Source organism: Dermacentor andersoni, chromosome 2 (genome assembly GCF_023375885.2).
Source record: "Dermacentor andersoni chromosome 2, qqDerAnde1_hic_scaffold, whole genome shotgun sequence".
Classification (NCBI taxonomy): Eukaryota; Metazoa; Arthropoda; class Arachnida; order Ixodida; family Ixodidae; genus Dermacentor; species Dermacentor andersoni.
The window spans coordinates 85,711,224-85,734,073 of record NC_092815.1 but is presented as its reverse complement, the minus strand read 5'-3'; the positions used below and the strand labels follow the sequence as shown (position 1 = coordinate 85,734,073).

Below are 22,850 nucleotides of genomic sequence, written 5' to 3'. Positions count from 1 at the left end.
TCTCTATCTCCCCTTCCACTCTCTTTCTCTTTTTATCCCCCTTAACCCTTCCCCGTGCAGGGTAGTAAACGGAACTACCTCTGGTTATCCTGCCTGCCTTTCTATGCATCATTTTTCTCTCTCTCTCCGACTCTTTATGCACTCCCAAAGCTTCACTGTATATTGATTCCAACTCATTGTACCTGCTGCATTTTTTTTTTCAATTCAATTCATGTTTATTTTTCCAGTTATAATGCAGATTTCGGGAAGGGGTACGTGGGCAAGAAAACTGTTTTTAGACAGCTTGACTAGGCTCAGGCAAGGTTGGTTCAAATCCTCCCGTTCTTTGTTTTCCTTGTCCAGGAGTTTCGGACATTGCCCCTTTGGCTATCTGTCGAAATTCACTGCAGCGCGCCAGCGTAACTGAATGGCTGGCATATTCAAAATGTGATATTCCAGAAGGCTGGTCAAATATCAAAAATTTTGAGATAGGAATGTCGAGAGTGTGCGCACATTTATTAACATACGTATACACGGCACTTAGTCGTAGCGTCTTTGCTGTGTAACATCAAAATTTTGGTCAGCAATAAAACACTGCTATAACGCAGCAGGAAATTTACGAATAAATTCCGTAAGTACGCATGTTAATAGATGGGCGTACACTCTCGATGTTGCTAACTGAAATTTGTTGAAATGCGAGTGATCTTTTCAAAAATCACTCTTTAAAAATGCTGGCATTTGAGTTACGCTGGTGCATTGCCGTGAAGTTCGACAGACGACCTCAGGGGCATTTTTTCCCCCGAAATTCCATTGTTCATTGTCCGAAATTCCGGGGTTGTGAATAAAGTTTGGGTTCCGCTCACGGCGCAGCGCCGCCAACGCTATTTTCTTGAAACGCTCCCTTTAGCGGGCGCATAGTATACTTCTTGCGTCTGCTATTCCTTCAACTGTCCGTAGTGCTTGTGACACTGCGGATGTATGTCTCTCCATCCAGAAGGGCGCATTGAAACTGAAATCGCTCTCTGAGGTCTGTCGACTTCAATAATTGCAGTAGTGTATGTATCGCGCTTTCTGGGCTCGCAACCTGCATAGCCACAGTACAAGCGCTTTTGTAGCCGAGAATGACCTTGAATCCGTGAGCTAACATGGCGCGGAGTAGAAGGCGTTGATATTCACAGCGGGGGGACAGAAACAGATATGTTCAATAAACTCCTCGATAGACGAAGGTGTATCACTCGTCCCAATGAGGAACAAATGTGTCTTTGTGAATGCCGCATCCAGTCACAAGTGACACAATAACGTTGCATCGCAGCGGGAGAGGTCTTGGGGCAGCCGGATGGTTGTCTCTTCTTTTTTTTTTTTCATTTTCCTGGAGATGAGAAGGAGAGGAGCTCACTTTCTCGTTATTTCGAATCGCGCGCGTACTGTACTCGGTGCGCGTAAGCAGAAAGATATATCCCGACGAAGGGCTCTCGCGGTAACGATTTCCGTACAGTGTGCATTCCTGTAACGCCGTCCGATTGGCAATCTTCACAAAAATCAATGAATGGCTAGCATCAGATATACGACACGCTTTCTTTTATTATTATTATTCTGAGTTTGTCTTACCACGGCGCAGACTACACTACACTATACCTTTTATTTTATTTTTTCAAATCTGTTTCTTCAGCCATGGTCCGCCCCATTATGCCACGTAGTCTTTGACTCCCGATTGCCCTTTAAATCGGTGCTTGTTTCCGCGTGGATTCTGATACTTTCAGCACACACACAGGGCCATCCAATCGACCCGCTGTGGTTACTTAGTGACTTCAGCGTTGCGCCGCTAAGCACGAAGTCCCAGGATCGAATCCTGGTCGGAAGGGCCGCATTCCCTTGGAGCGAAATGAACAAAAAAAAAAAAAAAACGCCCGGGTACCGTGCATTGGGTGCACGTTAAGGAATCCCAGACGGTCGAAATTAATCCGGAGTCCCCTGCTACGGTGTGCCTCATAATCAGGTCGTGGTTCTAGCTCGTAAAACCCCAGAATTGATTTTTTAAAGGCCACCCAATCTCTGGCGCCAAGGTTTACGCATCTTCTCGTGAAGCACACAGAAGCTAGTGAACTCCCTAAGGAACCTTATCGTTCGATAGCCTGCCTTCCTATTTACGTATTGTATGAGTGGAGCAGTTCCAACTCCTTTGTGACGAGGTACTTTTCAGATCCGGTCGCTACAAGATATTCAAGGTTTGATTACTGCTGCTTTCACTAGCGAACAAGGTCACTGCATTATAGACGCCTCTGGTAGCCCCTCTTGTGTGTAACAATGTGGTCTCGTCTTCTGTCTGCATATAGGTCCGGGAATACCCGCGAGATAGAAGCCTTGCACTGCGCGCACGATACGTTATCTGACCTTTATCAGTCTTAATTGCGCCTACGTTGAAAGTAAAGCACACGTACACCGGTGCTTGAAAAGTGCAGTAAATCTTTATTTAACGCTTCGGGGAGCACCCCCGCCGAGACAGGAAAGGGCAGGCAGGGCGAGAGCGGGGGAGGGTTGCGGGAGGGTGGTGCCGGCTCGTTCCATCGGTGCTTCCACGCCGGTTCCTAACTCGAGCCGAACGAACAAAACAACGCAAAGGTTCCAGTTTTGCACGGGCAGCTCGAGTCAGCCCCAGGGCGTGCGTTGTCTCACATGGTGTCAATTGCCCCGGTCGCCGGACTGAGAAGTTGAAGGGCGAGAGTGCTCGAGGTCGTGACGAAGGTGTAGAAACTGCCGAAGCCTTGCGCGTCGTTTGGTGATAAGTCCTCTTCGATACTCTTCTTATCGCCCTTCTTCTCCACTGCTCTTCCTCTCTAATGAAAATACAAGAATAACAGTAGTTCAAGCGAAGGACATAAAAAAAATGAAAAGACGAAGCAGAGATTAGAGAGATGGTTGAGGTCAGTGCCTCCTAATACAAGAGAGACTGGTGGGAAGTAGTCTTCATGCTGTGGAGCGAAACGCGTGGGGAGATGCAATGGGGAAGCTTAAAGCTACATGCGTCGGCGTACCATTCGGTTCTGCGCAGCCGGGTATCAGTACGTGTTTGCTATTTTGTCCTTTCTTTTTTTACTCCAACATGCCGCAGCAGTGACCAAAATTTAAACTTGATCCTCTCCGGATCGTCACTAACGTTTCATCATCACCGTCCCACCACCGCCCGACGCTGTTTCGAAGCATCAACACAGATACGCTAACACCTCGGTGTAACAGCGAAAAGGCGGACGCTTGCCTAAAACCTTTACCAGAAAAAGAACAGGCAAACCTGACACGGCGTTGTCAAACGGTATCGCCGTCATCGCATCACGGCAAACCTAGCGGTTAATTTATTGATCCAGTTATTGAAAGAATTCTTCGCATCGATTCCCCAAAGGTGTCGTCATCGTCAGCCAATTTAAGCCCACTGCATGTAGGACGACGGCCCCATTCTAGAGACCGCCAGCCGTATTTTTGTCCACCGCCAGCCGAACGTATACAATTCCTGTACATGTCTTATTTTCATCCATCGATCTAATCAAGAAATATACGGCTAATCAAACCGGAGTATCCAAGATCTAGCGATAACGATGCTTACCAAAAACTTTCGCCGCGATAGACAAAAGTCATGGTTGCACTAACCGGTCCCAGCATCTAACCTTGAGAGATGGAACTCGTAAGTTGTTATCGTTAAAAGGAAGGACCCGCATGTCCAGTGGAAGGGATAGAGGGATGAAGTCTTAAGTGTAGAAGAGAAGCGAGGGAGATGATGCAGGGGAAAAGAAGTTGACTCGAGATTTATTATTCTTCTGCCAATGAGGCACAGAACGGGCGAAGCTCAACTTTCTCTCCAGCTGCCAGCTGCAACATCGGAGGACCTCTCCCGCCATTTGCAAGGGCCATAATGCCAAGCGCAGCTTCGAGGGGCAACGGCCACGGCGCAAAGCTGACTCGCAGAAAGAGCTAACCGAACATCCATTTGTCTTCGATCCCCCACCCCCATTTAACGCGGCGATTTGGACATATATCCGCATACACTGACTCAACCCGTGCTCTTCTAAAGCTGAACTCGTACAAGATACCGCCGCTGCACGTACGGTGTACGTTACGTCATCGGTGGGCGCCATTGCTGTTATGCTGCTGCTGTATCTGGAGGTGAAATCCAATACGAACTCGCCGCATTACGCTCTTCGCTTGCCTATCCGGAAGCGCGTGTAGGACTGTATTACGATTGAGCAAAATAAGTAGAAGGAAGAAAAAAGCAACGGAGAATGCCGGAAGTCACTGTCCCGGAACACTTTCTCTTACCGTCTGCTTCTTGGCCTGCTCGCCGTGTACACTGTGTACAAGTCATTAACTGCGGGGAACAAGAACAAACCTCAATCTTTTCGCTCGACGTCCTCCCTCCTCCGGCATATGGAGTCGGGGCCCACTCGTCAGCGAGGCACACCGGCACGTATACCACCCAGCGCGAGTTGTGTCGCGTCTGGCCGATGTCGTCACCGTGCTTCCTTCGCAGCTGCGGTGCGGACGAAGGCATTGTTCAGCGCACGGCGCCTGGATTGGGAGGCGCAGCGCGCACTCTTTGACGTCAGCGCGCCCAAGTCCAGCCGGCGCGCGGGTGACGAAGAAGGCATGCACAGCGGCGACGGCGGCGTTTAGCAGCGCGCCTCGATTGGGTGTGCCCCTCCTCGCTTCCTCCTCTTCGCCTTTATCGAGGCCCGAAATTCGGGGCTATTAAATATTCCATGACCCGCTGTGGGCTCACGCCAGCGGCCCGCTCTCTGGCACGCGACGCGGGGACTCGCCCGGCCGCGGTTCGATGATGATGAGGACGACGACGCCCGCCCAGCTATGAGCGGCCCTGCTTGTATTTTGGCCATTGCGAAGACACTTACACGGCCGGGCGGACGCGTCGTGAAAATCGGCCGGTCAAGCTTATTGCCACGTCTGGGCATATCCGGGTGTTTGCGTGTTGTGTGGCTGGGCTCTGGCAATCGAGGGGCCGTACCCCGCCGGTGTCCTTCCTAAAGGGAGTTGCAGTCGGCTGGGAGACGCTGTAAAACTTTTTTTTTACTTCCAGAAGGGTTAGGTTTATCAATTATTCTCGTTCTACAAGCGTTACTATTCGTTCAGAAGTCACCAAGCTCCGCTAAAGCAGCCGCTGGCATGGGCTGGAGTTCCCTGCTTTCCTATGATCCATCCCAACTTACCGCAAAATATGAAGCAAATGGATCCCGATCTGAATAAGCGCCACCTACCATTGTATGACAATGCCGCATTAAAACTTTTTGTGGCCTGATTTCACAATGTGATCGCAGCAAGGCAGATCCAGAAACGCTTTGCCCTTTATACTTCGACACAGTTGTTGCTGCTGCCTAACAAAGGAAATTGTTTGCAAGGGAAGAGTGCGGTTGTTCGAGATTTCACGGTTTATATGTGCGAGGGCTGCGTCGATGCTCCTTTCGCGTTCCACAGACGATGGCTATACTTCAGTTGCAAGGCTGCGAGAATGCTGTCCGTGATACAACCGTCCTTACGACGCGTTGCTCAAAGTTGGTGAAATGCGTTCAGCCACAGCGCGCGCCCTTTCACGAAGGACTGCGAGATTAGAATATAGAGAAGGGAACCGGCTGACGGTTTGAAGGGAGAGAAGGCGATGTAGTATTGTTGTCGGCTTTAGCATGCAGGCGATGGAGCTAACGTGGCATATGACTCTTGGCCACTGGCTACTGAGCACATTCACTCACGTAGGTGGGCGTTGAACAACCACGAAAAAAAAAAAAAAAAAAAAATCGGGCACGTTTTTAGCCTATTCTCAGAACGACGATCTGATGCTATAGATACGAGTTAAGGATAACGGGGCTAGAGGAAAAAGCTGCGATTTCATGCAGTGTTCTTACACTGATGCTTGAGATGAACTTGGAGTTTCTGAGCTGCAGTGCTAACTTTCGATATGGCCTGAAGCCGCTGCGTGCGCACGTTGCTCGATGTATTGCGTGCAGTGAGGGAATATCTGGATATTTGAGGGCGTATGCGATTAGCCACGTTGTTTCAGCAATTCCGTTCGCTCCGAATAGGAGAGTGAGAGAGAAACATGGCCAGCTACGAGAAGCCACAGATGAAAAACCAACCAATGGTCCTCCGCCTTTCGATTGCGACGCGGGAGAAGTGTTGATAGCCGAATTTTGCGGGCTGTTCAATAAGTGTCTACCTAGTGGACATGTCCATTTCGTCTGCTGCTGAAATGCTGATTGGCTGAGGGCGCCTGTCTCCTTCTCACATGTACCTCAGCCCAGCCAATCGTAACATCAGAGCAGACGAAATGGACATGTCCGCTAGGTGAACACTTACAGAATACTCCCCAGGACGATCGGGGCGCGTATACCCATCAGGAAGAAAACGTCGATCTCTGCTAAAGCTGACAATAGTATGTTCTCGTCTCGCAGAGCAGACGATACTACGTTTATGCACGACAGATTCAGGCGCTGCAGGCTACACTCTAGCTAAACTTCGGAATCTCGGCGCAAGAAGGAATGCGCGTCCGCGTTTACCTCTTCTATTTCAAACCGTGCCGCAATACTAATAACGCCCTCCTAATTGACGCACTTCGGGTGCAGAACTGGGTCCAACGAAACCAACCTTGATGCGGACGGCGGCTGCAGGCGGGAAGTCTCGTTCTTCGCTCCTTCCTCGTGCCACGTGCAAAGACGTCCGCGAGCTAGGGAGCGTGCGTGCCGAGTGGCTGCCAGGCTGCACGCCAGGAGCCGAACCGCCGCGTCCGGACTTCAGGCCGAAACTGAGGCCCGCCGTCGTGTGGGCCCGGCTGCCGGCACACACACTTACGCACCGGTGCAGACGCCGGGGTCACGTGCCCACCGCGGTCGATGTGAACCTCCCGCCGAGATGTCAGCTGCTGCCGCTGCGCAAGCCGCCGGCTGCCGGCGTTGCTGCCGCGCGCTTTGGCGCGCGCCGAACATAGGTGGTCCGATAGAACATTGTAAAGTGGGCGGCAGCGACACCTGCCACGCGCGACTCGACGACGCGCTCGCGTCGCCTTCCTCCATCTTTTTTTATCTGATTAGGCCCCTCCACATTGCCGATAAAGGAAACCTCCCCCTCCCCTCCTCGCTTCCCTGATTCGGATTTCATCGGGCGAGTGCGGTGTCCTACGAATAGGCGCAGCGGGGCGCGTGCGATACAAGTAGGCGCTATCTTCCGCGCTCTTTTCGTCTTTCGAGTGTGGACAGAGCGTCTGTTACAGACTTACTGCAGCCTATAGGGCTTTTTGAAACCGATTTGAGCTCGCGCGTTCCCGTTTCTCATGTCCGGCGAGACAAACTGCATCTGCACGTTGTGCGCTGGCATTCGGGAGTTTCAACGTCGCGTAATAGCGTGCTAAGTTCTTAATTGCAACCGTTGACATCGCGCACATGGCGCCGACGTGCGCACGCCCGTGGCATGCTCGATGTGTACACCAGCTCCACAGGGATGTATAGGGGCTTACTTCCTGTCCTGCCCTTGTAATATCCCAGGAAACACCGGAATTACATATCAAGGCCGTCCTGGAGCCATAAGGTAGGGGTCTGTAGGGTACGAAGTGCTGAACCAATATATCTATATTCTCTCTTTCAACAGATGACGTGCTGCGACGGTACAACTATAGATGCCACGGCATTCTTAAAGAGCACAGCATCTTTTTCCATGAGTGTCATGGCAACCTTGCTGTAGTCGGCCGTCTAGCTAGAATCATCGCATCTTCGTCCGCGCCCGAATTCAACGGTGAATTGCGATATTGTTTGGATTTCCATAGCAACAGCAGAGGTGCCATTCAGTGAACTGGGCTGTCGCAATGAACAGAATATTACGCGCATAAGAAGCGAACACTGTACAAATGCCCTGTCATTTCGACAATCAATGTTTGGACCCTTCCGCTTATGTGACTCTGTTATAATACACACATGGCGAGGAACCATAGGTGCTCTGGAAGCGTCTTTGGCGCTTGTGTATAGCAAGGTTGGCAGCGAAGTCGTTACCCGCTCATTCCAAACGATCGCTGTTCATAAACATTAAACGATGCTCGTTACAATGCGAGAAAAAAAAAGAAAACAAAAAACGAGCCGACAAAAAACGCCAAATGAAAGCGTACCGATGAGGAGGAGCACTGGCTCTTTGCGTAAACGTAAGTGACTGGTGATTAAAAGGTCGCCACACATGGAGTTGCCTGTCAGTGGCCACAGCTGCATGCCTCTTGATCCCGCATCCTTGCCGGAGAACTATTTCGCTTATACAACGAGTGCCAGCTTCCTTTACGTCTATGATAAGCCGTGCTCTACGGCTGACACGTAAGCCTTAGCCAAAGTTAAGTAAGCTCGACGTCAGCCATTTTGCATCGCTGTTCTCCAGACGTTCTACACAAACAGACATACACAAACGTTAGCATGAGCTCATTTGACACGGCCTCTAGGCCTCTAGACGTTTGCAAGCATGCCAGTCACCGCAGCATATATGTTTCGGGTCGTCGCAGCCGTGCGCGGTGCTGTGCGGATCCGAAAATGTGCTAGCGCACTCGGGTGTTTTTGGGAAAGTTGACGTACAAGCAGAGGACACGTTATCGTTATCCTTCTCATTTAAATAAGGTTCCAGATTAGCACTGCCTTGCTCTATAATAAAGGAAAATTTTATATATTAGGCTAAAGGAAAGCGGCCGCCACCAAAGCTCCGAAACCTTCCATGCAATGAAGATGCTAAAGCAACGCCTGATGATAATGAACATAATAAAGAATGGTTATTTATTATGTTTGTTGCATGTACTGGTATTTCTCATGCCACATTTCCAGTTCTTAATTGCTTTTTGTTCTGACAGCTTTCAAGATTGATCAATTTCTACACTGAAGGTGAAGAAACGTTAATTATTGCGCGAATTTTTTTCTACTTTTCGGCAACTGCTTATTGATGCCGATAAAATGGAAAAATGCTCCAGTTCACGTATATCTGCTATCCGGAGGCCTGCAATATGGCTCGCCTCAAAGCACACAGTGTAGCAATACAACCTGAAAATCGGTTAAGCAACTAAAAACCGCTGTAAAAGTCGGCGAATAGCGCTGCGAAGCTCTTGACAGGCCTCGTCTTGCCCCCCGCAAGATGGCCGCCGCCGGCTTCACCCGACCCCATAGGCCGGTGTAGGCGACTTCCACTCCAGCAGTTTTTCTTTGACCTCCTTGCCCCTACATCACAGACGTGCTCCCTATGCTAAATATGCGGCGTACAGTGAGAGCGCGTCGACACTGCGCAGGCGCGAAAGAATAGGATGCGTGTCTGTGCATGTGCAATAGCTGCAAGTCCATAGTGGAAGCCCTGACTGGGCCCTAATACACGCGGTCTGCTACGAAAAACCGGAACTCGTACACTCAAATTTCACGCGATTTGAGGCTTGTTCCCTAGCAGTAATCGTCATCTTGCGTGCAGTTCCTTAGTCCAACACACTGCGCTTGCTACTTTCCTGTCAGGAACGCTTTGTCCCGCTGACACGCGGTTGCCTTTTGTTGCGTTAAACTACCGGGAGCGCAGCTAGAGAAAGGAAAGTCACGCAAGGTGGATGCCTATTATTGTTGGGGAACAAGCTAAGCTCCAAAGGGTGCAATTCATTTTTCTTTTTTTCTTTTTTTTTTAGAGTGGACAAAACCTTGTACCTTTGCTATGCACAGAAACATATCTGCGGTAGAACCCGCGTCTTTGCAGCTCGAGCTTCTTGTCCCAATTCGCGCCGTGCTCTTTAACCTTGATATTAAAGCGCGTCCCGCCATCTTCGCGCGCCGAAGCCCAGCGCCAGATAGTTGCGATCGCGCGGGGAATGTGACGAAAGCGACGACCTTTGCAACTAAGCACGCGCGCAGGCTTCAAGCTCGCCCACATATCAACGATGTATGCTTGTGCGATTCCTCAACGCCTGGCTGCGTTTTTCGCAGCGGGGCGTCTTCGTCGGCGCGCGCCGCGTTGGCAGATGGCTGAGCCTCGCTATCGCATCGCGCTGCATCCCCGCGGTGACGCGACATTTTACTCCGAGCGATGGGGCGAGCGTTCCGCTCTCTCCATCTGGATTATTTGGCACGACCGCTCGCAAGGGATAATATATATGTAATAATGACAGCTTGTAAAGGCTGGTGGGCGCGGAGAGGGGTGGGGGGCAGTGTAGCTGCCGCGGACATTGTAGCTGTTTCTCTCAAGGCTGCATTTTCTCTGTCTTTGTAATTGCTGCCCCTCTCAACCGTCGTCCCAAATCGCAGTGGAAGGCACGACGGGACCTTGTGCGACACGTATACAATAAACACGTTAACCATGGCGTGCCTTCAATTAGTTGTCCCGGACTGCACGAGGCGCTCCTTTCAACCAATGAGCGCCAGCGTCTCGGGCATCCCCGGGCAGTCCGAAGCACCGAATCGAATAGACCTAATAGGCAACTTCAAGGCCTGGGCGTCACGTGACACGACGTCATTTCAGTGCAGGTTGGCGTTCCCGCTGCAGAGCATACTCCGCACAAAGAATTGTGCTCCAAACGCGAGGCCGCGCCGTTCTCGTAGTCGCGAAGCTCTCTTCGTATGCAAGTTCGACCTCACGGCTCGAAACGCACAGAAGACGGCGACCCGTGTGGAACGCGCTTCGCACGTGTTTCTTTGTGTGACGTCGCCGGCGCTAGCATTCTACAATGTGCGATGACTGCGTTGTAATTCTGGCAGAAATGTGTTGTATCGTCTTCAGACCCGAAGGCAACTCAGGGACATAATCACGGTTAATGTGAGTGCATATTATGCCGACTTGTTTTACGAAACTTAGAAAATAAATTTTCCGTTGAAACGTATACTTTACCATTGCATCCGGAAGGCTGCGTGCATCTCTCCAAGATACATGGAGAAAGTAACCGTCTTCTCGTGTTGTCGTAAAAGCCGCTATTCTTTGCCCAAATGCGGAGATGAAGGTAAAACATCCTGTGGTATAGGTTAACACTTGGCGCTGCATCCTGGATTTTCAAGTCGATTTGTGTCATATTTCACGAAAGCTGACGACAGCATTATGCTTGAACAGATTCCACGGATGGTTCCTCATGCATCGGGCCTTATATCCAGGAACAACATTTTACGTAATCTCTTTCGAGACTAAGAACGCTGCCTGCTACCGCTGGGTAACGCAAGTGATTTACTTCTCTTGTGCTCATTGCTTTATCTCTTTCTATATTCTCACCCTTTCCCCCGTGCAGAGAGCTACCGCTAGCTATCATTCGTGCCTTTCCACACACCCTTTCCTTCTCTCTTTTCAAAAAATTATTGAAAGCAATGTACGGTATGAAGTAAACAAGTGGCCGCACGAGAATACCCGTGCAAGCGAATGCGCATTTCAGTCATGATAACAGCGTCGTGGTGTGAAATATGCAAGCGGACGCCATGCCGTAAATGCGTTATGTGTTTACACTACGTGTCGGTATAAACATTGGGATGTTACAGACACATCTTGAATAACGCGAAGCGGCAATCGGATGATTTCCGACATTGGCGTTACGCTGCCGAGCACAAGGTCATGGGTTCGTTTCCCAACTGCAGAGTCACTCGTTCATGCAGAATTGGGTAGCTGGTTGATAGCTGTTTAGTCAAAGGTAATCCGGAGTTTTCCTTGACGTCTCATATTAGCTCAGTGCGTTAGTGACGATAAACCTCGACAGCCAACCAGCTATATTGCCGTCGCATTTTTGGCATGCGGGCGCCCTAGCAGCCGTGATCGGCTTGTGGTCCAGTGATAATTAAGGCTGGGACTTTACAAGGTCGTTTTAAATGCGTAAGCGTTTCTATGGTTATCCAACGAGAAAACTGTGCGTCCGTCCCTCCTTCGCGTAAGACGATTGCTTTCAAGATAGAGCCAGCAAGCTGTGGAGGAAGAAGACGACGGTCGCGCGAGCAGTGGCACGAGCGCGTCTCTGTGACCACGTGACGTGTACAGTCAAGTACAGCGGGGCGTGACACTTGCGGAGACGCCGGACGTTTGCGCGCATGCGCGAGTAAGAGCGGTGTACGAGAGAGAAAATGTGGGGGCTTTTGCTCCTTCAATATATGACTCTGCCTAGGTACTACGGAGGAGTTTCTTAGCGCGTGTTCTATGTGTTTGTCCCTAGCCGTGTCGGCACTGCAGAGTGGTGTCGAGTTTGTTTACGCTTGGATGCTAGCTGCCGGCGCGGTCAAACAGGTGATAACATAGCAGGTGTTTCCGTCGGATCAGTAGGGCAACTCGTAGCAAACGACATGAAAGAGGCCGGTACGCATATAGTGAAAATCTAGAAATCTAGCGCCTTAGCAACCGCGGTTCAACGCGAGTGGCTGAAAGGGAACCGTTGACGCTCGACGCGTTTTACGCTAACCTAACCTACGTTAACGGCACCTAAAGGGGCCGAGACAAAAATACAATAATGCTCATGGCGAAACTGTTGTGAGAATACGCCGCGCCACCCTAACGCCTTTTACGCTAACCTAACGTAACCTAAGCTAACGTGAACGTAACCTAAACCTAAGCTAACCTAACGTAACGTGGACGACACGAAAGCCAATAATCCTCACGGCGTGACATCAGGCAATCTCGTTCAACCGTGGTTGCTAAGGCGCTGTGCGTTTATTTCACTCAAAGGGGAACACTCAAAATGCTCCTGAAAAATCCAAGAGAGCAGGCCCGGCCTCTGCTACGGCCCCTATTGCTCCTCCGGCAAAATCAGTGTTTTTCTTCTTTTCTTTCTTTCTCTTAAAGGTAAAGTGTCGGAAGGCGCGATAAAGCTATAATCAGGCATGACTGACTCAGCACCAGCGCCGCACGCGCGAGAAAGTCTGTCCGACGTACCTTTAGACACAGCAATCACCAAATGGGTCGTCAGTGCGCGCTGGTTCACCTGTTTCGCCGCGCCGGCAGCCAGCGTCTGAGCGCAAACAAGCTCCGCCCCATTCCGCAATGCCGGCCCGCTTACGGACAAACGCATACAACACGCGCAAAGGAACTTCTCCACCGTATACTGCCTAGGTAGAGTCAAGTATTCAAGGAGCGAAGGCCCCCATATTTTCTCTCTCACACCCGCTCTTACTCGCGCCTGCGCAGAAACGTGGAGCACCTCGAGAAACGCCCCAATCCGCTGTACCTACTAGCAATTGTAAAAATGCAATCAGGAATGTGGAGCAGCCGTGGCTTCAGCTCGGAACGTCGTCAGCGCACCTAGCGCCACCTGCAGTGCCTGCAGTACTTTGCTTGCCTCATCAGTTCACGTTTCACCGCTTTCCGCAGCAGTTCGCGTCGCCGCAGCGCTTTCGTATTTACCGTAATGGCGCCAAGACGACTGGTGACGCAGGAATGCAGAGTATCAGCGTGAACAGATTACGCCAGAAATAAGTGAACGGCGCTACGCAGAGCGGGGAACTACAGCGACACGCTGCCGAACGCAACAAACAAAAGGAACGACGCCATGCCTATGCCACCCAATACCGACGTTCCAGGGAAAGTTTCATGCATTTCCTTCATTTTTTTTCACGTTCGACGCCTATATAGTTTTGGAAACTCGCAATCGTAACATTCTTATGGGAGCTGATGGCTCTTTGGTGCATAATCTGTATTCATATACTTTTCGCCCAGCGGTGCTCTGTATCAAATGTCAATCAAAGAACAGCCAACGACGCACATGCATCGGAGTCCCGAATTCCACGCACAAGCGTAGCTGGCCAGCTCGTGAAATCATCGGTGTCTGTCTGAAACCGCAAAGCAAGCGAAAGAGGAAGGCGCCAGGGCCTCTATACTGGCTCCGGTTTGCCTGCAAATTTCGTCTGCACATTTAATTAACGCTATGGGCAACCATAACGCATAAATGTGAGGGTAAAAAGCATTAAACGTCCTTCATACTCTTTAATCTAATGCTTTGAACACAAAGTCTGACACCCATATATGCCTTGTAGGTCGTAGGGAGGAACTTGGGAGGAACTACGCGTACGGGTTTTATTAATTTAAAACAAGAGATACATTCGACAGTCTAGCGTGACTCCCAAATGGAGCACGCAAGACGAAGCATACAGCACGCAGCTCCTAGCACACTGCTTCTCGAGCACGAGCACGCCCTAGCAGCCGCACTACAGCTGCTTATAAACACTCTGTCATCCCCAGATTCCTAGCTGAGGGAAAAACGGCAATTCACCGCCGATTCGTAGCGTCCAACATCATCCTAGCCGACCCGCCTTTTGAGGGGGAGGGCTCACACACACACGTACGCACTTTGGATTCCGAGAAACCGAGTTGAGCTGGTCCTCGTAGCTAGGTGGTCACGCTTGCCCCAGCCGGCGCCTCTTAATTCCAGAGCTGACTTTCTCCGGTAGTCGCCTTGAGTGTCAACAGACTGTGACGAATCTTGGGGCCCGAGGAAAACGTCCCACAAAGCACCCTTTTGTTAGAGAAGCTCTTCTTGCTGCAAAGAGACCATGAAGGCCACGACAAATCAAGCAACAATACACGGTCCGCCAAACGTGGCCAACAATGCTGCCGTCGCCGATTCTCATGGTGGATTAACGCTGTCGTGGTCTCCAGTTCTCCGAAAGAAGTTCATGGTTGGTTAGTGCTGTCGTTCTCGCCGGTTCTCTGAAGGGCGCCACCACCGCGGATCGATCGAAGCACCTGCAGCGGGCTGAAATAGCTTTGCAGAACAGTACCCCTGTGTTATATTCAGTTTCGTTATTCATTTCAGTTCTTTATTCCCCAGGGGGCGCTTCTGTTCTTCATTATATATATATATATATATATTGGTTGTATATGTTAAATAAACGGCTTTTTACTTCGGGACGGCTGGAGTCTGACTTCCACCTTCGATCAACGCCACACCCTGCAGGCCGATTGTAATAGCCTGAAATTGCGCTACTGAAATGTTTGCTATTAATGGATAACGAAAAAAAAAATCTTGGTGCTCTTCCACTTTGTGAAGAAGGATGACCAGCGAAGCTGTGATGTGGGCCCCTTAACCCCTACTTCACCTCCGCCGCGGGTCGGCCCGGCATTGCACTATCTTCGGGATCGGCCCACGTATGGGGAGTGCTTCATGCCTGCTTCACCTCCGCTGTAGGTCGGCCCGGCATTGCACTATCTTGAGGATCGGCCCACGTATGGGGAGTGCTTAACGCTTGCTTCACCTTCGCCGCGGGTCGGCCCGGCATGGCACTATCTTCGGGATTGGTCCACGTATGGGGAGTGCTTCACGCCTGCTTCACCTACGCCGCGGGTCGGCCCGGCATTTCACTATCTTCGGGATCGGCCCACGTATGGGGAGTGCTTCACGCCTGCTTCACCTCCGCCGCGGGTCGGCCCGGCATTGCACTATCTTCGGGACGGTACACGTATGGGGAGTTTTTTGCTTACGACACGAAAATTTCCTTGGACGGTAGAGGTATACAGCTTCGCTGTAAAATAAAATTATGAAGAACCAGCCCCGCTGGCTTTTCAAGAATACGTTAAGCATGCATTGGGAAGTAATTATTTGCGGCACTATATTGCACTCTGTTGCGGAGGGAGCTCCTCCTTGCCAACATGCCTTACCCGTACGCAGAACCCAACCGGTACTTCGAGCGCCACTTCCTCAAGCAGCGCATTCGGAACCCCGTGCATCGCCTGCCACCACATCTGATCGCAGACGCAGTGGTCTCGCGTCACAACGACAGCGTCTCAAAGCGCTAGCTGCCACGAAGGAAGAATGCAAGAAGGCTCCCTAAACGCTCCCTTGACCACCGTGCCACCATGCGGTACTGAACGGTACTACCCTGCTAGCGATACCACCACACTGTCCGACGGCGCGGTTTTCACGCGCAAGCGTAACTGGCCAGCTCGTAAAGTCGGCGGTATCTGTCTGAAGCCGCGAAGCAAGCGAACGAGGAAGGCGCCTGGAAGTTAACAGTCTCGCGCAGGGGAAACTATTAAGGAGGGCGCTGAGCGCGAGGCAATGTAATCCCAGCTAGAGGAATGTGTAGGTAACATTGAGCAAATTGGCGATGGAGAAATGAGGCGAAGCATCGCGGAGGGGGAAGGTAGGGGGAGGCGCGCGGGGTTGACCTCCTCTGGCAGTTGCTACAGGTTTTATTTGCTATGCATACGTACCGTGTTCGATTGTCTCGCGAGAACATCGTCCTCGCGTGCCGTACACTTGTATGTGAGTTAAAGCGTGTGACCGTGAGCCGACGATGGCGGCTTAATGGCTCAATCTCGCGTGCGCAAGGGGAGGAAGCGCGCCGTATGCCGTCGCGCGCCTAACACCGGTGGTGGGGAGGGAGAACGGCGTTGTAATTCGGCCGCGCGCGGTCGCGCGGGCTTTATCTTGAAAGCGGTGTGCTTTGGGGGCACAGTTTAGGTGGCCGACGGCTCATAGCTTTGCGTGCGTCGTGTTCTCACCGCTCAGTTTGCGTTGAAGCTACAGACCGTTTTATCAGCGAGGAGGAACGTAGCCTCGAACCAGCCCGCCGCGCCTCTCTCCTCCTCGCACTGGTATGTGCGTATTCCGTTTATCTTCTAGCGGAAGCTTCGAAAGGTAGCGGTTTAATTGCGAATTAGTGCGATTCTAGCGTGCTCTGTCTGGGATTTATGCGATGTCAGATGACTCAAGGTCGACGGGCTACCACTCTGCTGTATTAGGTTGAAAAAAATAACTTTCGGAAGCAAGCCTGAAGTGCATCTTCAATCCGCGGCGACTTCGTGGACACCGCCGCTGTGATAGTAGAGAAGCGTCCGCTTTGTATTGTCAGCATACAAGGACTTGTTGCCATCGCGTGTCTCTTCGGAAGGTTTTGTTCGCAGTGAGCGCTAGGCGACGGACTCGGTACTCGGCACCCATGATCAAACTGGAATATGAAAGAAAGGTGCGCATTCGAGTCGGTCAGCTATTGCGAATGTATGAAGAGAGAGAGAGAGAGTAAACTTTAATGAACACCAGCAGTTCTGTCGGCTGGGCCTAGGCCTCCCATGATGGGACGTCGAGGTCTTGCCTTTTCGCCGCTTCGTAGGCCTGCTGGGTCGCCCAGAGTTGGTCGTCGAAATACAAAATACAGATTACTGGCTGAAATAAAAGAAGAAATAAAGCCGTTCAAAGAAGACTATTCGAGCGGCGTATACGCAAGGTAACCTTTATTGTATAATAATTTATAATTACGTTTTAAAGCAAACAAAGTTACGGTGACGTTTCACTTCGTGAACGCGGGTGACGCGCAAGCGTACGGATGCTATAGTGCACACAACGCTATAGGCCCTCGGTGCGTCTAGACGCCTACACTGTCCGCATCACAGATTGTATTCAAGACAAGGCTCGCGTGGCCGCACCATACGCAGCATCCGCCGGAGTAGAACGCCCCGTTGTAAGCATTCGCTTACTATCTGAATTATCTAGCATGGTGTCAGAGCACAGAGGCAAACAGGAACACTTCACAGTCGATGACCGAGGACCCTCGCTGTCAAAACGCTGGCGTGATGAATCGCGGCAGTAGCAGCGAATGAAGTGACCTTCGTGCTGTCTATAGACAGCGCCGTCTATCGTCCGGCGCCATACTGGTATGTGGGATCGCGCTGAAGCGTGCACTGCGAACGTGCTGTTGACGACGAGCAGCAAGTTTTCGCGCTTTCTCGAGAGGTGTCAACAAGTTCTTTGGATTAAGAAACTTCTTAGCGTGTCATCACTAAGCTTTTAGCTTCGACATAACCGTAATATCGAACGGCGACGGGCCTAGAGGCGTTCCGACAGCTCTGCCCACGATCGATATAGGAGGCGAGTCAAGCCTGAACATTGTCGATACGTAACGTATGCATGTAACGTGTTATTATTGTATGTCTGGCCTTGAACTCTGTTAAAGTATCACTCAGGCGAAAACAATCAGGTGTCTCCATGTCACATGCGGTGTGCCGCACCAGCGTACATCCCAATCCAGGTAACTGCGAAGCTCCGAGGAAACGCGTTTTGCCAGCTTTCGTGCTCCTAAAATTTTAGCGGTACGATTATCTGAACACTGTTTCTGGCATCCGGACATCAAGCTATGCAAAAAAAGAACTTTAAGATAACTCGATGAAAGGGCTGTTAACACGGACAAAATGAGCTTATGATAGTGGCCGCGACTATGCCACGATCAACCAGACACACGCGACGCGTCGAACGATTATGCGCTCATAGGTCTCGAATGGTGCCTGTGCGTGCAAGGGCATCTCGCCTGAGAAAGCTGAAAAACGAACTGCTCTTTGCAACAGCAACTTTATTTTCTGCAGTAATGCAGCGCACGGTGAGCGGGGTCGACAGCTTGCCGGCGAGATTCGGAAGCACAGGGGAGCCCGTGTGAACTAGGGCCGGCCGACACACGGTAGGTATGGTTTTGGTTACAGACTGGAAAAGAACACACCTTCATTTCTTGGCCCGTACTGTTTTCGTAATACGTCCTCGGTCAACTTCCACCAGAACATTGGTTGCCAAGCATGATAATCTTAGAACACGTTTCAGGAGAGTAAGTTTAACGTGCGTGCACGAAAAAAATAGTTAATGCCCTTGCACGCACAGGCACCATTCGAGACCTATGAGCGCATAATCGTTCGACGCGTCGCGTGCGTCTGGTTGATCGTGGCATAGTCGCGGCCACTATCATAAGCTCATTTTGTCCGTGTTAACAGCCCTTTGATCGAGTTATCTTACAGTTCTTTTTTTGCGTAGCTTGATGTCCGGATGCCAGAAACAGTGTTCAGATAATCGTACCGCTAAAATTTTAGGAGCACGAAAGCTGGCAAAACGCGTTTCCTCGGAGCTTCGCAGTTACCTGGATTGGGATGTACGCTGGTGCGGCACACCGCATGTGACATGGAGACACCTGATTGTTTTCGCCTGAGTGATACTTTAACAGAGTTCAAGGCCAGACATACAATAATAACACGTTACATGCATACGTTACGTATCGACAATGTTCAGGCTTGACTCGCCTCCTATATCGATCGTGGGCAGAGCTGTCGGAACGCCTCTAGGCCCATCGCCGTTCGATATTACGGTTATGTCGAAGCTAAAAGCTTAGTGATGACACGCTAAGAAGTTTCTTAATCCAAAGAACTTGTTGACACCTCTCGAGAAAGCGCGAAAACTTGCTGCTCGTCGTCAACAGCACGTTCGCAGTGCACGCTTCAGCGCGATCCCACATACCAGTATGGCGCCGGACGATAGACGGCGCTGTCTATAGACAGCACGAAGGTCACTTCATTCGCTGCTACTGCCGCGATTCATCACGCCAGCGTTTTGACAGCGAGGGTCCTCGGTCATCGACTGTGAAGTGTTGCTGTTTGCCTCTGCGCTCTGACACCATGCTAGATAATTCAGATAGTAAGCGAATGCTTACAACGGGGCGTTCTACTCCGGCGGATGCTGCGTATGGTGCGGCCACGCGAGCCTTGTCTTGAATACAATCTGTGATGCGGACAGTGTAGGCGTCTAGACGCACCGAGGGCCTATAGCGTTGTGTGCACTATAGCATCCGTACGCTTGCGCGTCACCCGCGTTCACGAAGTGAAACGTCACCGTAACTTTGTTTGCTTTAAAACGTAATTATAAATTATTATACAATAAAGGTTACCTTGCGTATACGCCGCTCGAATAGTCTTCTTTGAGCGGCTTTATTTCTTCTTTTATTTCAGCCAGTAATCTGTATTTTGTATTTCGCCGGCTCCGCGTTGGCGGTCAGCTAGACGCTTGCACGCTTGCTGCGGTGAACGATGGCGGCGGGGTCCAGCAAAGCAGCCTGCGTGGGAACGCGAATTAAGAATTAAGCGGCAGTATGACCGTGACGTCGGCGATGAATCATCGCTATGATAACAGCCAGAAAACCGACCCCTATATAGCACTTCCGACATAGGGTGCGAGAACTCGCTTATACGTCTTAGCTGTCGTCTTTGTTCTACCAGTTACTCAGATTGGCATACATGTGCGAAGTTTTATTCCTTCTTATTTTTTTAAATGTCCCGGCAATGCTTACTCTGCTTCCCTATTATCGACTTTTCTCCAACACACTCCACAGGCGCGTCTGGAGAGGCGCTGTGACGCGTGGGTGTATTATTGCGATTGGCATTCTTAGCCTGCTCGCCTTACTACAGATTGCAAATTAAAGGTATATTCAGCAATACCTTTTCAGCCTTTGCTGTGCTTGAAGGCTAATCGCATCAGTCATCGTTAGATGGGCTCTGCCGGAAAATTTTCAAGCATAAGAACTATACTGTTTAGCCTCTGCAGTACATCATCTAAGGTCGCCATTTCCACCATTTAAATGTCATCGGCTGTCTATGTTGGGCACCAAAATCTGTTTTGTACTCATTTACGTCTATTAGTTATGCTTAATAAACTTAAAAGACATATGTTATGAGCAAAATCTCCCATTACTTTCTCGTGGGACACCATCATAACAAAAATTCGGGCAAATGTTCACTCATAACTCTAAAATATTGTGTGGAAACAAGAGATGCTTTGGACAAATGTACTACAGGGAGCGAGCAAGCGCTCAGTGTTTCTTTATAGTATTGCTCGACGTTGTTCAGTACACATATTGTGGTTGATTTGATGTATGCGTTATTTGATCATACGAATTATTTACAAACAAGCTATGCGCATTTCTCTATGCTATACGTTCTAATGCACTGCTCTGTAGCACTTAAAATTTGAGTGCCGGTGACCAAACTCGTTATATAAATATGTAGAGTGAGTTATGCACACGTATTGTTTGCGATTTGATGCATTGAAGCAGAACGGCTGGAACATTATGGCGCCACCCTCAATAGACACTATATAAATAAGATATTGCCACGTACGTGTACTTGTTTCTCTTTATCGGGCGACACCTTTTACCGCCTAACAAATGTCAATCGCACAGCGCAGGACGCGCCTGCATGTATCCGAAGTTTCTGTAATGTTATCGATGCTTCCATCCGCTGTCTGTGACCGAACCTTGTGTAATCTGATCGCATGTGTGCGCGACGCGAATAATGTAGAACTTTGTGGAAGGCACGCGGGTCCCAGCGATTACTCTGGAACATTCGATGACGGATGTATAAAAGCCGACGCGCTTGACCCGCAGATCATATTTTCGACGATCGCCGACTGTGTTCGCCGCTGTCGCCATTCTTTGAGTGTAGCCTGTTTTTGAGGGCTCAAGTTCGCCCAATAAAACGCTAGTTTCGTCTTTCCCAGTTGGGCTGCTTTCTTCACCGTCACTACCACGTGACAATATCCTTGAAGAAGAAATAGCCAGCGTATTGGGTCCTCTATTGTTCGTGACAATGACATTGTTGATGTTGTCAGGCCAAATGTCCACATACGACTATTTGCCGATGATTGTGCTTTGTTTAATGAGATCACCAGTACTAGCTACCAAAATGACCTAGCTGAATGACGCAGCCTGAATAACATCTTTCATTGGTGCAAAAAATGGGGGAGGACCCTAACGAAAACAAAGTGTTTCACTCGCTAGCGTAACTGTCCAGCTCTTAAAACCGGCGTCTGTCTGAAGCCGCGAAGCAAGCGAACGAGGAAAGCGCCTATAGGTGTAAAGAAAATCGCGCGCTGGGGAAAGTACGAAGGAACGCGAGCGCGCGGCATAGTAACGCCACCTAGAGGAAAGTGTAGATGACATTGAGCGAAGGCGGGAAGGACAAACGAAGCCAAGCGTCGCGGAGGACGAAGGTAGGCAGAGGTAGAGTTACTGTATATGCTACCACAGGTAGCATATACAGTAACTCTAGGCAGAGGCGCGCCGGGTTGACCTCTTCTGGCAGTTGCTACAAGTATTGTTTGCGATACAGACGTACCAGGATAAGATCGTCGTCCTCGCGCTCCGTGCGCTGTGTGTGCGAGTGAAAACGTGCGTCCGTGAGCCGACCATGGCGGCTCAATCTCGCGTTCGCAGGGGAGGAAGCGAGCCGTATTACGTCGCGCGCATGACACCAGAGAAGGGCAGAGAGGCAAGCCGTTGTACTTCGGCCGTGCGTGGTCGCACGGGCTTTATCTTAACAGCGACCCGCTTGGCGGGCACAGCCTAGGTGGGCCGATGGCTCGCACCTCTGCGTGGGCTGTGTCTCACCCTCCAGTTTGCGTTTAAGCACCACTTCGCTCGCTGCTGCTGCCGCGATTCCTCACGCTACCGTTTTGACGGCGAGAGTCCTCGGTCATAGGGTGTGAAGTCCTCGTGTTTGCCTGTGTGCGCTGACACCATGCTAGGTAATGCAGATAGTGAGCGAATGCTTACAACGGGGCGTTCTATTCCGGCGGCTGCTGCGTATGGCGCGGCCGCGCGAGCCTTGTCATGAATACGATCTGCGATGCGGACAGTGTAGGCGTCCAGGCGCACCGAGGGCTGTTACGATCGGCCTGCGGGGGTGGCATCCTTCGGAGAAGCGACCTTCGAACCCTTCCCGGATGCTGCGACGAGTGGCTTTGGAGAGCCAACAATGCGCGTCTTCGGAGAACTGGCGACGCCAGCAAAGTTAACCGACCATGCACCGCCTTCGGAGAACTGGAGACCACAGCAAAGTTAATCAGCCATGCGCCTCCTTCGGAGAATCGACGGCACCAGCAAGTCTAGCCACGTTCGGCGGACCGAGTATTGTTACTTGATTCGCTGTCGCTTCATGGACTACTTGCAGCAAGAGAGCTGCTGGAAAAGGGCGTTTGCTTACGACGGGTAGTTCATGTATAATATCGTATTTTTGCATTTCTTCACAGAAACGCTCGGCAGTAACACGAGGACTTAAATAACACTGCAGTTTAGATTCTACAAGCACCACTTGATTCTTTACCTGCTTCTCAAAATTAGGTGGTTCTTCACGTGTTT

At 50.6% G+C, this 22,850-nt stretch overlaps 1 long non-coding RNA gene across 1 annotated transcript; it reads right to left on the bottom strand.

Annotated features, from left to right (window-relative positions):
* Positions 1–2,425: 2,425 nt before the first annotated feature.
* Positions 2,426–6,864, bottom strand: LOC126541701 (uncharacterized). The gene is made up of 2 exons (XR_007601703.2): positions 6,619–6,864; positions 2,426–2,813 (listed from the first exon to the last, which is right to left on the bottom strand). It is a non-coding gene; the product is annotated as an uncharacterized lncRNA (long non-coding RNA).
* Between the last annotated feature and the right edge of the window lie 15,986 nt (positions 6,865–22,850).